The following is a 17236-nucleotide window of genomic DNA, read 5'->3' on the forward strand; positions in this document are numbered from 1 at the left end:
TGGAGGGCAGTGTCACTGGCCCTCATATGTGGGATCCGAACCGGGGCCCTCTGGCATCCCAAGCGAGTTCTTAACCATCGCGCCACTCGGCCGGCCCTAGTCATTCACTTTTGAGTTCCTCGTTGAGGTTTCCAAAATCATGAAGCCGGAGATGGAATCTGAGCCTGAAACAGTCCCAGGGCAAATGGCTTGGGGGCGAACTGCAGCCAAATGGCCAGGTGGGGTGGGTCCTGGAGCTGCAGGCCAGGGCTCTGTTTCAGGGGGAGGGGTTGCTTGCATTTGAGTGAGTGATGAGTTGAGAAGTTCTAGAACCTTGCTGTCCAAATTGGTAGCCTCTTGCCACACGTGGCTATTTAAATTTAAATAAAAGAAAAATAAAAAATTCAGTTCTTCAGCCTCATGAGCCACATTTCGAAGTGTTCAACAGCCACATGTGGCCAGTGGCTATCTAACTGGACAACGTGGGTGTAACTGTTTCCATCATTCCAGGAAGCTCTACTCAACAGTTCTGTTTTAGAAGATTATTTGGGCTCAGTGATAGAGAATGCCAGGTTCGTGTTGGCAGTGGCTGTCCTCACTCAGGGCTGGGCAGAGTGGGGCCACACCTGCCATGTGAGGGTAAGTGCTGGGGGTGCATGCCATGGGCTTCTAGACAAAGCTGTTGTGTGCGGTGTAGTGGCGTGAGGCTAGGCCTGCACTGGCAGGGCTGGCAGGTATTGGCTCCATTCTGAAATCCCAGCCGCTCACAGACTTAGTTAGCGCTTCAGCTTTCTGCTCAGGCACTGCCACCTCCAGGATGCCTTCCCTGAGCCCCAGACCCCCCAACACTCCCCAGTTGCTCTTCTCTGCTCATTCCCTGAGTCACTCCCTTATGTAGATACATCTTCACATCTGCCTCCCCAGCACACACAGCGCTGAGCCCTGGAACTGTGGTGGACAGGGCAGTGACTTGTAGAGCTGCAGCCACAATTCTACCAGAGCAGGCGCTGTGTTCTGGCAGAGATGCACAGGACATGGCCAGGGTCACCCAGCTTTCTGGGAGTCCGAACTCGCACTCCTTCCTGACTCTCAGCTGAAAGCTCTTGTGAGGGTGACAGGGGAGGCCCAGCATGCTGGGCAGGCCCGAACAGTCCACGTCCTGAGGCACTACTGCCCAGGCTCTGGGCTTGGGCACGCGGGAATACCAGGAGTCAGGGCGCAGCCCAGTTGGAGCAGCAAGCTGCGGGAACTCCCAGGGTAGTATCCAGAGCTGGCAGATGTCATGGCCACTTCTGTTTTAGCTGGCTTGCATGTTGCTTAACCTACTCCTGACCCCACCTCAAAGGCAGCCCAGGGAGCCCTGAGGAGTCCCCCCTGCCCCCACCCCCGGGCCCTTAGCTTTGTGTTCCAGGCCCTGACCCCACGAGTGGTCACACACACAGATACCCCTTGCCATTTAGGAAATTGACTATCCCTGAAACTCAAGACACTTGAGAACTTTGGGGGGTCTGGGAAGGGAAAACAGGATATTTATAGGCCAGAAGTGTTTTCTTTGGCCCGCCCAGTGTATTTTTTTTAATTTCACCAACATTTTAACATTGAGATAAATCACAAAAATCTGGATTTCCATCTTTTCTTGGAAAATTGGAAGCTCTTGCAATCCAGGGCCCACATGGTAATAGCTTATCACAGCTGAGTGGCAGCTGCCCCCATTTCAGCAGGAAGGGAGCCCCCCACCCCCAGCAACCTCAGTCCCTTCCACTCCTGGGTGTCCCCCCACACTGAGCCCAGGTACTGGGCCCATTTGTCATCATGCTATTACTGGCTCGTTTCTCCTTACTGTTCTTTCCCAAAAGTGCAAGGAAGAAAAATAGACTGAGAGGGCCATACATTTCTTGGTGCAAATGAAGAATGTTCCTGGGTGTTTAATATGGAAAGCGTACCTTATTTCTGATTCTCTTCACCTGAGTATCTTGCAGGCCTTTGGGCTGTCACCTCTGTTCTAGACATGTCCAAGCTCTTTCTTGATTGAGATCCTTCTCGCGTCCTCCCTCCCACCCCCTTTTGTTTTCTCTCCCTGGGACTCATGCAGACACAACCCTCCATCTTGTGAGGGGCTCGGGCAAATTACTGCTGACGGGGTAAAGACAGTGGTGGCTGGGCATGACTCCTCTTGGTGCTCCTGACCATCCTTCCGGGCTTCCAACTGGAGGGGCGCAGGGGCTGGGGGCTGCTTCAGTGCTGGTCGGACGTGGCCCAACTCACAGGCTTTGGTTGCTGGGTCCTGCATCCCAGCATTCCCTGGGGCCCCCTGTGGACCACGTGGACAGAGCCTGAGCCCAGCTTCCGCCACCTGAGAGAAGACGGGACCCATGCAGGAGCAGAGAGGGGTGTGCAGAGATTGAACAGCAGGGTCCTCCATGCAGCCGAGGTGAGCTGCTTAAAACACAGACCCGGCCTGTTGCTCAAACATTTCAGAACCTTTTGATTTTAATGGATCTCAGGTGCAAGAATTTGATTACTCGTCATCTTTGATTTGTGACATACTTTTTTTTTTTAATTTTTTGGGGGGGGGGAATTGGGGAGGGGGACCAGCCAAGTTGTTATTCTTCCATCTTAGTTGTAGAGGGCGCCAGTCGCCATCTGGCTGCCCGTCGGCAGCTCGTGGCCTCTAAGCCCAAGGTGCTATGTTACAATCTTAGCTGCCGGTGGGCGTAGCCACCATCCCATGTGGGAGTTGAACCAGCAGCCTTGTTGTTAAGAGTGCATGCTCTATCCACTGAGCCATCCAAGTGGCAGCTCAGCTCAAGGTGCCAAGTTCAGTCTTAGTTGCGGGTGGACATAGCCCACCATTGAACAGGCAGTCTTGTTAGGAGCACATGCTCTCACCAGCTGAGCCATCCTGCCACTTGTTGGCAGCTCAGCTCGGGCACAACGTCACTGGCCCATGTGGGAATCGAACTGGCGGCCCTGTTGCTCAGAGCTCGTGGTCTTAAGTTAACTCTTAATCAACTGAGCCACTCGGCCGGCCCCGTGATATACTTTCTGATCTTGCTTTTACTTTCCGTTTGTTTAGTCTTTGGATAATGCTACCCCCACTGCAACTGTGACCGTGATGATAACTGCCATTCACCCACGCTTGTCTTTCCCTTGACTCTTACGCATGGTTTCGTCCCTGTATATATCTGAAAAGGGTATCCGGCGGTGTGTCATCTTCTGGGCCTTGCTTTTTTTCCACTCAACGTTGTATTACAAAGTATAGAAGACATTTGACGTTTCCATGGCTGTGGACAGTGCAACCACACTGCTGTGGAATAATTTTCTTCCTTGAGTCTGGGGTTTCCCTTGCCTGGATCTCTTCTTCCGGCCCCCAGCTTACACACCCCTCCCCGAACCCTTGCCGGGTACCATATCCAAGGGAGGCCTACGCTGCCTCCTCTCCAGACCCTTCCTTTTTCACAGCCCTTACCGCAGTAGACTGTCATAATGCTTTGTGTGTTGGCTTCTGCCGGGCCCCACACCAGCAGGGTCCCATGCCATCTCAGCAGGGACTCGGCCTCAGCACAGGGTGTTGGAATGCCCAGCCGGCCGCAGGACCCATCTCGTGGAGAGGGCAGGGCTCAGGTGGGCTTGGGGGAGCCAAGGTGTGCAGCGCAGTTCTGTGGTACAAGCTTGAGCTGCTTTTGTGGAATTGCAGGAACTGGGAGCATTAGAAGCTAACCAGGAGATTTTTGTTAAGAAGGATGTTCGTAGCGGTTTTATTCATAATAGTCAAAAACTGGAAACAACCACATGTCATCAACAAGAGAAAGGATAAATAAGGATATATTAAAATACATTATGAATACATACATATAAATATACATACATCGATAAAAACAACTACAATACATAAAATGGATTCATCTCAAAAACCAATGCATGGAGCAAAAGCAGCCAGACACAAAATAATACATGCTGTATGATTTCATGGCCCTAAAACAATGTAACAAGCATAGTGAACCTATGACAATAGAAATTGGGGCAGGGGCTGCCTCTCGTTGGGTGTGGGGACTGACAGGAAAGGGACAGAGAAGACTGCTGTGAAGGGAATGCTGAATTTCTTGATTGAGGGGAGTGGTTAAATGGAAGTATATATCTGTTAAAACTCATCAAACTGTACACCTAAAATCTGTACATTTTATTATGGTAAATTATCGCAGAGTTTTTTTTAAAAAAAAAGTTTGGGGGAATAAAATGATACCTGGAAGAAATAACGGTCCAAGCCCAGATTTGACCCCATGGAAGGCCTTTGTCTCCTGAAAGCATTGAGTGCTATTCAGGAGCTGCTGCCCGGCGCTGGCCCGGCGAGTGGGGTATCGCCAGGGGATGGTTGGAAACCCTTTCTCCTCACCAATCTTCACATCACCTCCTCACCAACTCGGCCCCCTCAAGCCCTTGTTTGGGGGACCCTTGAGGCCCACCCTGGGGTGTGAGCCATTGTGTCTGCCTCCGAGCATCTGCTGGACAGTGACACACAGAAGACCCAAGGAGGGCGGCAAGAGGCCAGGACTTCCTTACCTGCCAGGGAAGCTGCAGCCACGCAGGGCGTGCACACAGTACACGTATAACCAGAGGACCCCACAGACTGACCCACAGACGTTCCTGGGAACCAGTGCCCAGGCGAGACCCAGAAGAGAAGGTCCTCAAGGTTCCAGGAGCCTCCCCCCACCTACTTTCAGTCACCACTCCCTGTCCTGCACGCTCTCCCGATTTCTGTTGCCTGGGTGGGATTCTGCCTCTTTTTGAAGTGTTTTGGTTGCCCAAACTGGAATGGTCCCTGGCAAACCAAGAAGGTGGGTCCTCCCCGCCCAAGTTTTCTCCCCCTGGCATTGAGGTAAACAGGCATCGCTGTGCCCAGCTTCACACACCATCCTGGGTGCTGCCAGTGCTGGGGGTGGCAGTGCCTCGGACTCAGGAAGCAGCTTGCTCCCAGAAGTCTAACAGGCATTGTCAGTTCTGCCTTCCTCCTCCCTGCAGCCAATGTGGCGGTCACCTCCATTTTGTAACTCAGGGTGCTGAGGGCCTCAGGCTTGGTGTAGTGGTCACAGAAGTGGAATAAATGTGAACAGCAGTAGGAGGCGGGAGGGTGTCTCCCTCTCTCAGAGGGCCCAGAAATCCCATCCCCTCAGCTGCCTTGGGCCATCTACAGACATACATATGGCAGGGCAGGGTGTGGGGCGGCCCCAGAAGGAGAGGCGGAGGCGCCTTAAATGGACACTGCCCTGCAGCTAGCCACTCGCCCAGGGTGGGCAGCCAGACGTGGCGGCGGACTCCCCGTGCTGGAGTCCCCGGATCGGCAGCTTGCCAGGCCTTTCCTGCCCGGGAAGGCCCAGGCCCCGGCGAGGGAGGCTGCCCCTGCATCTCTGGTTTTCCAGCTTTAGCCTTGTGCCCTCAGCAGGCCCACTGGGTGCTTTTCAGAGTTCACCGTGCAGCCAACGTTGAAAACCAGTGCTTTAAGCAGTCAAGAGCTGAGGGTTATGCAGTGGTTTTGCCCACAAGCCCTGTTCCCACTATGGGAAAAGGTGATGGTCCTGCTGGACTCCTTCCCTGACATTTTTCCGGCTGGAGCGAATATCCACAGGCCCCTAAAGGGCAGAATTAATACTATTCAGGTGTCAGTTAAAAGGAGGCGACACTGATAGAGCTTTCTAGAAATAAGCTACCCCCGGATAGAATGAAATGCCTCACAAAGGAGTGAGCTCCCCTCCCCTGTTTACATAGGGGTATACAGACAGAGGCTGAGGAGGCAGCACACGGTGGCCCCAGCATGACTCTGGGCCTTTCTGTGCCCCACCTTCCCGTCTGGGTGATTCCAGGAAGGTCTCCCTTTTGTGGTTTTGATGGGGAACCTGTGGTAAAGCCTTCCACAAATTAAACAAACCCTTGCAATTCTCTTCCCTCTACTAATTTATCTGGTTCATAAATCTGAAATCTCAGAGTGGGTTTGCTGGATGGGCTTCCTTGGAAATGGCCGTCCCCGACTCCAGCGCCCCCTCCCACTCCCGGCTGAAGGTCCGGAGTTGGAACAGGGCTCTGACTGGCAGGGGCTTGTCGCCCAGGATGCTGCGGAGAGGCCCATGTGAGGGCCTCGCTCTGCTGGGTTAGGAATCTGAGAGTAAACAGATCGAGTTTCCAGTGTCAGCCAGCCACAGCACATGAAAATGAGAATGTTCTCAGAGATGACTCAGCCTCTCTGGCCCCAGGGCAGGGGCAGCCCCGGCCTTGGCTCTGCCCTGGTGGTCGGCTGGAGGCCAAGGCCAAAGGAAACAGCAGTGGGTTTTTAGAGTCTAGTGACTGGTGTGCAATTACGACTCATCCCATCAGGATAAGAACCTGTGCTGCCGTCTTGGTGATGTGACAGGCTGCTGTCCTCAGTTTCCTCACCTGTGAAATGGGGATCAACAATTCCTCTCTCAGAGGGTGGGTGTGAGAAAGGAGTCCAAGACAGTTCCAGCCCGTGTGGGCCAAGAACTGCGCTTCTGAAGCTTGGGGAGAAAGTGTGGGTCACAGAGGCTGGAACCCTGGGTGGGAGTGAGAACTGAGGGCAGTGTATCATGTGAGGCCCCCTTAAGAGCCACCTGCATCGGGAGAAGTCACTACAGGAAACAAAAGAGGGGTGCCAGTGTCAGAAGTGGGAGGAGGCCATGCGTAGATTCCAGTGTCCAGGGGACGGCCTTGGCCAGTCATGGGGCTGGGGTCCAGCGATCGGTCAAGGACAGGAGTGTGTGAGGGAAGAGGCAGTCAGGTTTGGCTGGTGGAGGTCACGGTGGGCTGAGCAGACTCATGGAGGGCTGAGGCTTGCCAGTGGCAATGGTTGGAGGGTTGCTGGTGACCAGCCGGAGGTCTCTTTGGTGATGAAGAGGAGGGAGGAAGGTGGTGACCTGAGGAGATGGGAATGAAGGAGACTTTTTAGGGGATGGAGGAAACTTGAGCCTGTTTGTTGCTAAGACGAGGAAGCCAAGTATAAGAGAGGCACCTGTGGGAATGGAGAAAGAAAGAAAGTTGCCTTGATACTGTTTTTCTGAGGCCAGAAAGAAGGGCTAAGGTGAATGAAAAAACAGAGATGTTTTGAGAGGGGGCCTCATCAGTTGGCCTAAATGTTAGGAAACTGAAGGTGTAGGTGGGGGTTCAGATCAAGTGGGACCTGGAGACATGGGGGAGACGGGGGGTTGAGCTGATCCTATGAGGGCAGATGGGCAGGAGCCAGGCCCTGGGAGGTTTCCAAACGGGAGGTGAGGGAAGTCATTGCTGAGGAGAACGGTGCTGGACAAGGGTCATTTAAGGATGGGGTCAACTAGGGAGCCACCAAGGACACCCTGCCCCAGAGCCAGCAGCAGATGCTACAGGATTGAAGTGGCCACAGGAGATGAGAGAAGCACCACTCGGGTGTCCCAGGAGCCAGGGGCACTCAGAGAGTTGCCAAGCAACCGGATAACAACTCCATGCAGAACCCAGCTCAGCTCCAAAGTCCTGTAATAGCCCTCTAGGGACTGTCAGTTCCCAATTAATAGTGTCAGGGACTTGCGGGATGGGGGTAAGGATTATGGATTGCTTTAGGGTTGTGTATTTTTGTTTGTTTGTTTGTTTTTTTAGCTGAGCCATCCTGCCATCTGTTGGCAGCTCAGCGGCAGCTCAGCTCGGACCAGGAATCGAACCGGCGACCTTGTTGCTCAGAGCTTGCACTCTTGAGTGAGCTCTTAACCAACTGAGCCACTTGGCCGGCCCCAAGGGTCGTGTATTTTGATTATTGTTTTCAGCATGCTGATAAAAAAAAAACTGCCTCCTTGGAAGGATAAGGGGTTGTGTGTGTGTGTGTGTGTGTGTGTGTGTGTGTGTGTGTGTGTGTGTGTGTGTCCCCTCACAGTATGAGGAACAGGGGAAGTTGAAACAGCTTTATGTCAGGAGAAAACCAGGGGAACTTCAGTGCAATTATCTGAACTGAAAGGAGCAAAACTGGTGCTGTTAGAGCTTCCGTGTGCCTGGTGCTTATACCTACAGAGGTGCTGACCTCTCTCCTAGCCCAGCGGTCTGTGCCCCTCTTTACAAGGGGGAGACAGGCTCAGGGACTGTGTAAACCTCTGAGGCCACAGGGCTGACGCCATCACTGGGACTGCCACCCAGGACCGCAGACTCCAAAGCAGTGCTCTTTGCAGAGCATTAACCGTTACCACAGCACCATCAGAGGGTCAAATAGAGGCTGAACTGTGGGACCAAGTTGAGGAGTGAAGGTATATCTGTGGAGTCAATATGAACCCCCAAATCACTGACCAGCCAAAGCCTAATGGAATGATCCAGGTGGTGGGGATTGTAGCCTTGGGACCAGTCCGCCCATTCACCCTGGGACCCTGACCTGATTCTGGCACCTGGACACCTCTCTGGCCTCCTCTGGGCAGCTCTTTAGCTGCATTTCCTACAGCTGTGTGTGCCCAGCAGCCTGCGCAGGCTCCGGGTCTGTGGCGGGTCCTTCACGCCCTTCTGCTGGGTCCCAGGCCCATTCTCCTGCTGCCTACACTTCCCTGACCCAACTCCCCAGAGAATAGCGTGTGCCTTCAGGACATCAGTGTGGCCCCTCAATGTTGCCCCAGTGGACCTCAGCTCAGGTTCTAAACCCTTACCTATCAACCCTTGGTTGGCCACCCTTATTTATTTCTCTAATTGTGTTAATAATGTAATCATTTTATGTGAAGCCAGAGCAAAGGTAGAATCAGGACAATAGCCTACGTTTAACCAGAGGTCTTCCCATCCTCTACTCACACCCAAGGGAACCTGTGTTCTTTGCTTCCTTTTTATGTAGTTATATTGCAAGTATATGGAGTCTTAAAGGTGGTTTGTTGTTTTTTTGAGCTGCTTTTAACTTTAAAAGGGGTACTATGCTGTACATAATCTGGAGGGTGGGGGTTGCTTTTCTATCTACTGTTACATTGGTAAGACTCGTTCATATTTTTGCAAGTCACTGTAGATTGTTCATTTTGCTGGGTAATATCATTCTGTTATTGTACCTCTCCTCCCCCAGTGATGGGCACCTGGGTTGTAGCCAGGTTTTTGTCACTGGAAACAGGCTAGTATAAATTCCCTTATCCATGTCTTCTGTTACACATGTGTAAGAGGGTGGAATCCTTCCCAGGGAAGAGCTGAGTCATAGAGAATATACCGCAGATCACACCTGCCTATAGGTACCCCACCTTAGAGATGGCACAGCATGGTGGACCCGTGGCAGTAACTGCCTTAACCTACTGAGCATCAGTTATCCTGCCTATGAAGAAAATAATGCTACACGTTCATGCAGTTAGCACTGATTATGCACAGACCCGTGTCAAGTCCTGTGATAGGCATGGGGGAGGGACCTAGATGAGAAAGACATGGCCCCGTTTTCCAGGAGCAGATACGTCGCTAGCAAAGACAGACTTGGAAGTGCATACTCTCAGCACCGCAGTGGACATTCCCCTGGCTGGGGAGGAAGTGGGCTGGTGGGTATGAGAATGCACGGGGGCGGGGGCTGGGCTGGGCTGGGCTCACTGGTCCCTGTGGGAGACTGACTGTACGTCTGGTAAGGTTTGGGGTGGGGGCCACAAGGAACGGGAACATCTGAAACGAGGCAGAGACCATTGAACACAGAGAAGCCCACAAGCAGTAGGAATGCTTCTGTCTGCAAGGCCTGAGCACTCCCCAGACAGGAATGCTGCCAGGGACGTCCCCAGGCCAGCTGCCCCACTCAACTGCATCGAGTGGTCACACAAGCTCAGGCAGAGTCTCAAGCACGTCCATGGATGTTCAGTACCTCCTTACATCCTAAACTGCCCTGCAAGGGACGTATTGCCAAACCCCTTTCACAGATAAGGAGCCTGCAGCAAACTGAGGACCAATAAATTGTTCCAACCTCATTTTGGCCAAGAATTAGAGCCCAGATCCACACTTGGGCCTCTTCCATCTCAGTTCCCCTCAAGGAAGACGGGAAAACCACCAGTCAGCACCTCATGTGTGCCCTGCCCTCGGGTATGTGTGCACAAAGCCAGAGGCTGGCCTTTCCCACACTCTCCCTACCCTGGCATGACCCTTCTGGCTCCGGCCAGGTGCCCCAGGCCTTTGGGACAGGCAGCCCTTCAGCAGCTCTCCTGTGGTCTGTGCTTTGGCCCTTGGGCAGGGCAGCCGCAGGTTCCTTACCTGCCTCACGTCACGCAGAGGAAAGGACTGAAGCAGATGGTTGGGGCCAGGTTCAGAAGTGAGTGAATCCTGGTAATGCAGGGCCCCACCTCTGCCTGACCTCCCTCCTGCTGCCTCCGACCGACCAGAAGGTTAGCCTGGAAGACAGCTGTTCCCTGCCTTGGCCTCATGTTTCTCCCCAACCTCAGCTCCCCCAGTTTGCTGAATTACTATTTCCTGGCCACAAACAGACCCATGCCTACCACTGCCAGCCTGGTCCAAGCCACCTTCCGCTCTTGCCAGCTCCTTGAAGAAGAACGGCCTCCTGGCTGGTCTCGGCCCCCACTCAGAGCTCACGGCGGCCACAAAGCATCATCCTTCCCCCTTACCTCTGACATCGCTGCCTGTCATCCCCGGACCCCACCCTCACTCGCTCTGGCCTCTGGCCTCCCAGGGACAGCAGCGTGCCCACTCTTCTACCTCCTACAGGTCTTGCGGGACCTTCCCTTCCCTGCTAAACTTTTTTTTTTTTTTTCTGGCCAGATAGCCATAACACAGAATTTACCATCTTAACCATTTTTTAGTGTGCAGCTCAGTGGGATTAAGTACATTCACATTGTTGTGCAACTATCACCGCCATCCCTCTACAGAACTGTTTCATCTTTCCTAACTGAAACTCCGTACCCATTAAACAATTGCTCCCCATTTCTCCCTCCCCAACCCCTGGCAACCACTCCCTGCTCTGTTTTTAAATTACAACCCCCCATTGTGCCAGCCCTTGTCCCTCCTGTGCTTTTTTATTTGCTCTGCAGCAGGTACCATCAGACCCATTGTCTCTTTTCTTTGCCCTCGTATCACATGTAAAGTGCTGTTGTCTTATTTAAGGTATGTCCCTAGCACCTGAAATGTCTCACTAGCGTGTTGAATGACTGACTCCTCTAGCCACTGCTTTAAGTGGGACTCAGAGGCTTTATCCAGACCCTACTGACTCCTTCTGCCCTACCTACCCCTTTTCTGCAGCCTTGCAGTCCCCCTAGAATTTGCAAGCGGTGTCGCCCACCCTGTCTGATTCGCCTGGCTGCCCGTGACGTAAGCAGATTTTTTTCCCTTAACAGAAAAGAACCTCCTGTTCAGGATTACCCTTCAAATCAGGGAACCAATACAGAACTTGAAACAGCCGCCTCTAGTTGTTAAAGACAGTAGAAATGAAATGTAAATAACACGAGCGACCTATTGAGGACCCAGGAGAAACAGATGAAAACGCCGGAGCTGGTTGAGAGGACAAAGCCTGGCGTACCCCATTGCCTGGCTTTCCTTTGGGAGGAGGTTCCCCAGAACAAGTGAGACCAGCACCCTGAGCAGGCCCCAGAGCACTTCGTCACTCACCATAGATTGTAAAAGGCCCCTGTGCGGCAGCCGGGGCCTGCGGGGCAGAGCAGGTGGCCTTCAGAAGCCGGCAGACCCTGGCCCCCCACGTCCTCACTGTGGCATCCTGCAGAGGAGGAGGATGTGGCTAAACCTGCCTTGTTCCCGACGGAAAGGGCTACACTTTCCAAGAAACACCCCTGTCTTTCCAAGCTGGTGCCGAAATTCCAAATGGGTTCATGGGCATTCAGAGGCCCTACTTGAACAAAGGAATGAGAATGATTTGTAAACAGGTACGTGGAACGTGCTGGAAGCCTGTTCTCAGTCCTGTTTGCCAGGCCCATCCAGTGTGTGTTTGAAGGCTCTGGACTCATTTCAAAGCCCACCTGCCCAGGCTCTAACTGCAAAGGTCTGGACTTTTTCTGTGAAGGGCCAGTGGGTGAGCTCCGCAGGGTCTGGCGGGCACAGGGCACCCTAACCCTGCAGGCGGCAGGCCCCAGTCCTAGATGGGGCCTGGCCCACACAGCTAGCTTCCCCTTCCCAGAGGCCCGAGCCCTCCGCATGAGCGCCCACGCACAGCAGCCTTTGCTGAGCCCAGCTGCATAACGCGGTCCTTGTGGGTCTAGGAACCAAGAGGAAGGGAGCCGTCCCTCAGCCAGAGGGGGACTGGGAAAGGCGAGACGGATGCTGACAGAGCGCCCACCCAATGGTGATGTGACGGGCCAGCCCCCGGCATCCCAGTCTGGACGGTCCCTGAGCTGGAAAATACCGAATGTGTGTGAAGATGGCTGAGGCGTCAGCGTGGGGTGTCAGGGAGCTGGGACCAGGTGGGGTCAGTGCCCAGGGCTGCAGATTCCCTGGCAGTGTCAGGCTGGGTCTGTCTGTCCCGTCATAAACCATCATTCCTTCGCTGGCTACCTGGTGGGAGCTGGGCTACTGGGGAGGTGAATGGAGACTTTGACCAAATAAGCCTTGACCAAAGCTTATCGCTTGGGGTCAGTGTGTAGGAACAAGGTGTTTCAAAGAAATGAGACTCAGTTTAATCCATCCTCCCCATTGAGGCAGCATCACCCAGGAGCCTGTCTGCCTGGGGCTCAGCCCCTTGGAGAACTGACAACTCAGCGCCTCCCAGGCCAGCCTGTTGGTCCCTGTAGTCAGCTGGCTTTAGAGCTTTTCTTTACTCGGGACACAAGCTGGCCTCCCGCGGCCCCCTCCTTAGCTTTCTCTGCTCACCAAGAAGAAATAGCCAACATATTGAGTATTCACTGGGTATTCACTCATTCTTCAACAACAGCCCTATGAAGTAGATACTATTATTACCCCCATTGTACACATGAAGAAACCGAGGCACAGAGAGGTTAAGTAACTTGCCTAGGGTCACAAAGCCATAAGCAGCAACATTGCTCCTATCCCATGATCCACAATAACTACGGAGATTTAAAGGTGGTGGCCGGAACCTTCCTTCAGGCCGAAGGGACACAGTCTAGAGTCCCCTCACTTCATCTGGGCATGTTCCATGTTGACCATGAAGCTCTGAACAGACATGGGCTTCCCAGTGTGGCCTGCCCTCGTGCAGTGCTTGTGCTCTGTTCACAGAGCCCAGGGATACATTGGCACTCCTTAGGGGACTTGCATGATTCTTGGGGTGTGTCCTGAACCATAATGAGTGAGGGCTCTCCCCACAGCTGCTGTTCCCCAGTCTCCCTCCTTCATTGCTCAGGGTTCTAGAGTTTTGTGTCGCATCTACCTGACTGCTCCCGCAGGACCTGCCAAGTAACTTATCACATACAGATGCATAGGTTGTATACTGCCCAACTCTACGGGCACTCTTCATATAGAATAAAATGAATGAGCCCTCTTCCTAGAGTTGTGATGCACCAACCTGCCCAGATCCCTGGGCAGCAGATCTGTCTTGGGTTCTGATCGGAGCTGGTTAGGGTTTTTGCCTACCCTTGAAGGATGTTTTCCAGACACTCAGTGGTTCTGGGATCATCTCTATGCCTTTATTGGCCAAGCCCCTTGAGGTCCACCCTGCTTTGGAGCTGGCAGGGTTCCAGGTGGCCCATACACTGCCCAGGCTGGAACTAGATGGGGACTAGTCTGCCTTGAACCTGCCCCTCACTGCACAGAAGAATGAAGCAGCCCAGGGCTCACCACCCCCAGGTGCCAGATTGGGACTGGAACCCAGGCCTCTCAACTCCAGGACCGCGGTCTGCTTGCTCTGCCAGGCTGCTTCCTCTTCTGTTGTTTCATCCTGTTCCTAAGTAGCAGGAGGGCATCTAGAGGGCAGACAGATCTCCTCCTCCTCCTCCGCCTCCTCCTCGGGTTTCCTAACAGCACCTAGCAGCAGGCTGGGTATCTGCTGGGCTTTGGTCCTCTTTCCAGCTCCTTGTAGACAAAGTACAGAGAGGCCACAAATAGCAAGGGCCCTGCTGAGGTGTGGATCTAGCCGTGACTCATGAGAGATTGCAGAGTTGGGACTGGAGACTTTAGTGTCTCCCAGAGGAGTAAGTGAAGGCAGAGCCACACCAGGGCAAGAAGGGTTTGTTCTGATTAGGGCTTCTCTAGCTTTGGAGGTATATGTGGCCACAGTCCATTCTTTTGCTCATCAGACAATGAGTGTTGATTCTATGCCCAGCCAGTGTTGGTACTAGGTGTGTGTACAGAGAACCCACAGTCCTTGCTTATGAGAGCTTATGGTCTACTGGAGGAAGCAGTATTATTTGCAGTAGGTTATGGAAAGTACCCAGGACCATCCTGTGCAGTTGCACAGGTTGTGCACTGCCCAACTGAAAGGGCATATTTCACATACACTATGAGATGAATGAACTCTCCCCTAGAGTTGTGCTGTACCACCAACCCAGCTGCCGACAGTGGCCTTAACATCCTCTCATAGACATAGTGTAAGGCTCTCATTGTATAGGCTATCAAGGAAGGACCACTCCTATGGTGGGAGGTGAGGGAAAGGAGGTGGCTGGTGCCAATCAGAAAAGGTTATGCCCCAGAGAAGATGCTTAAACTGGGTCTTGAAGGGTAAGACAGGTCACATTAGTGACATATTTATACCCCGTTTGTGCCTCCAGAGTGATTTATATTTTCTATTTCTGGAGCACCCCTCACAGCCAAGAGGGCCCTGGGAGCAAATGCCATGTCTGTTTGCTTTCACAAGGCTCTCTCAGACACTGGGTGGCCACTCCCCTGCCCAGAGAGTACCTACCGATGGCAGTCTGGTGACAGTGGGAGGGATTCAGGGGGACTTCCTAGGCTCTTTCTGAGAGCACAGGAGTCCCCAGGAAGGAGCGAGGCCAGCCCAGCAATTGCCACTTACTAAGGTGATAATTTGCCGTTGTCCCGAGCAATTATAGATTTCATTTGTCCAGGCGATAGTTGCAAATTGGATATGGGACAGGCAGGGACAGAGATGTCATTTGAAAACCAAAGAGCTGGAGGAAAATGGAAGAGTGTGTGCTGTTTGTTAAGCAGAATGTCAGAGGGAAAGCAAATAAGTGCCACCTTGTTCACCATTCTGGGATAAACATTTCCTGTAAAGTCAGGTTCACTGAGGTATGATTTACACACAATAAAATTCACCCTATTTAGGGTACAGGTCTTCGAGTTTTGACAAACGTTTATGATCTTGTAACCATCCCCACAATTAAGATTATGAAACAGAAGTTCCATGTGGCCCCTGTAACAGCCCCCGCCCAGCCCTTAGCCACCACGAATCTGTTCTCTGTCCTGACAGTTTTGCCTCTGCCAGAATGTCATATAAGTGGGATCATAGAGTATTGTAACCTTTTTTCTTTTTTTTTCTTTTTTTTTTTTTTAAGATTTTATTGGGGAATCGGGGGAAGGGGAACAGACAAGTTGCTGTCCTTTCGTTCTTCAGTCTAGTTGTGAAGGACGTTGCTTCACTGGCCCATGTTGGTATTATCATTGTGCTCTTCCCAGGTGAGGCAGATCAGTTGCTGGCCTCTGGATGGCCACTCATGGCGGCTCTTGGCAGCTCACACCGGCTGCTGGCTGCTCACGCTAGCTGCTGGCCACACACGGTAGCCCATGGCAACCCACTGCAGCAGGGGCTGCAGCCTACGCCATCACTGGCGACTCATAGCAGCCCAGCTCCAGATCGAGCTGTTGTTCACCATCTTAGCTGTGGAGGGCAGTGTCACTGGCCTTCATGTGGGATCCGAACCGGGGCCCTGCTGCTCAGAGCTGGCATCCCAAATCAGCTCTTAACCAACGAGCCGCTCGGCCGGCCCAAGTATTGTAACCTTTTGATGCTGGCTTTCACTCAGCAAAATGCATTTGAGGCTCATCCAACGTTACTGCACAAATCCGTAATTCAGTTCTTCTTATTGCTGACCAATAACGCAGTTCATCCGGTTCTCCAGCTGAAGGGAGGACGTTTCAGTTGTTCCAGTTTGAGGTGATTACAAATAAAGGCTGTAAACCTTTGCATACAGGTCTTTGTGTGTGCATATGTTTTCACTTCTCTTGAGTAAATACCCAGGAGGGGGTCGCTGAGTCGTGTGGTCGGTATATGTTTAACTTTATAAGCAACTGCCCAGACTTTCCCACATGGCTGCACCATTTTGCATTCCTGCCAGTTCCAGTTGCTCTCGTGCCTTGTGAAAAACTTAAAGAATAAAGTAAAAAGGTGCTGCAGAGATTCTGTTGATAAGGCTTCAGTGCTGCAGGGCAACTGACAGGAAAAGAGGGCCAGGAGGAAAGAGCTGTGGACATCCCTGCCATTCCAGCCCCTGTAACGCTGCCTCCCCTTCACGGCTCCTTTTCCGTTTTAATCTTTGTAGAGATGACATTCGGACCTTTGCTGGGGTTACCCATTGGGCCTCTTTCTTTTGTGACTCCCGAGACGGATGAGTTTTACACATTGGGCCTGGAGCCCGTGCTGGGCCTCAGTCTTGAGAGCAGGGATGCTAGGTAAAGGACCACAGGCAGGTCCCTGCACGCCAGCCCTTGTGTGCACCGTCTCTCCCTGTAGCTGCATCCCGGGCGTTCCGGACGGCTTTCTGGCTGGGTGGAAGATGGGGAGACAGGCACTGAGGGGTGTTAACCCCCTCACCCCATGAGGGAAGCCTAGACATGGAACCCAGGGTGTCTGCTAGGCACCAAGAGCGCGCTTAGGGATGAGATACAGAGGGACAGAGTGATTAATGGTCCCTGGCCTTGGGAACTGAGTGGTCTTTTGGGGTGGGGGGGGAGCAACATACACCCCAGTCTAAGCAGTATTACCACAATGGACATGTGGCAGTTCCGGGATCCATGCCCCCAAACTGGCAAAGGCGGCCATACCACTCTTGTACAAGGAAGAAAAGTTCCCTGAAGTCTGGGCTGTCGGCTGGGAGATGTGAATTAGGCCTTAAATGGCAGTGGGAGCGCTCCAGTTGGTGAGGAAAGGTGCTAGGACCATGGATGTGGGGGTGGGGGCAGTGACAGAGGCCTGGAGGTCAAAGTGTGGGGAGCCCACGGAAAAGACAGTTCACCTGACTGATCCCTGCCAGGGCCACCCTTCAGTCACTTCCCCCCCTGGGGAAAAGTGGGGTCTAACATCCATGGGTCTGTATGGAACCTTAGAGGCCCGCCAGCTCAGGGGTCCCCAAAGATCGGCCAGGGCGGAGGGGATGATCTCCATCTCTAGGCTTCTCTGAGACCTTAGAACGGGGTGTGGGGGGAAATGGAGGGACAG

At 53.0% G+C, this 17236-nt stretch overlaps 2 protein-coding genes across 3 annotated transcripts in view; both read left to right on the forward strand.

Annotated features, from left to right (window-relative positions):
• Positions 1 to 17236, forward strand: part of LOC109385016 (general transcription factor II-I repeat domain-containing protein 2) — a 394301-nt gene that overhangs the window by 234631 nt on the left and 142434 nt on the right. The window lies entirely within an intron of this gene.
• Positions 1 to 17236, forward strand: part of CASTOR2 (cytosolic arginine sensor for mTORC1 subunit 2) — a 54683-nt gene that overhangs the window by 19108 nt on the left and 18339 nt on the right. The window lies entirely within an intron of this gene.

The sequence above is a fragment of the Hipposideros armiger genome, unplaced genomic scaffold (assembly GCF_001890085.2).
Source record: "Hipposideros armiger isolate ML-2016 unplaced genomic scaffold, ASM189008v1 scaffold_107, whole genome shotgun sequence".
NCBI classification, from domain to species: Eukaryota; Metazoa; Chordata; class Mammalia; order Chiroptera; family Hipposideridae; genus Hipposideros; species Hipposideros armiger.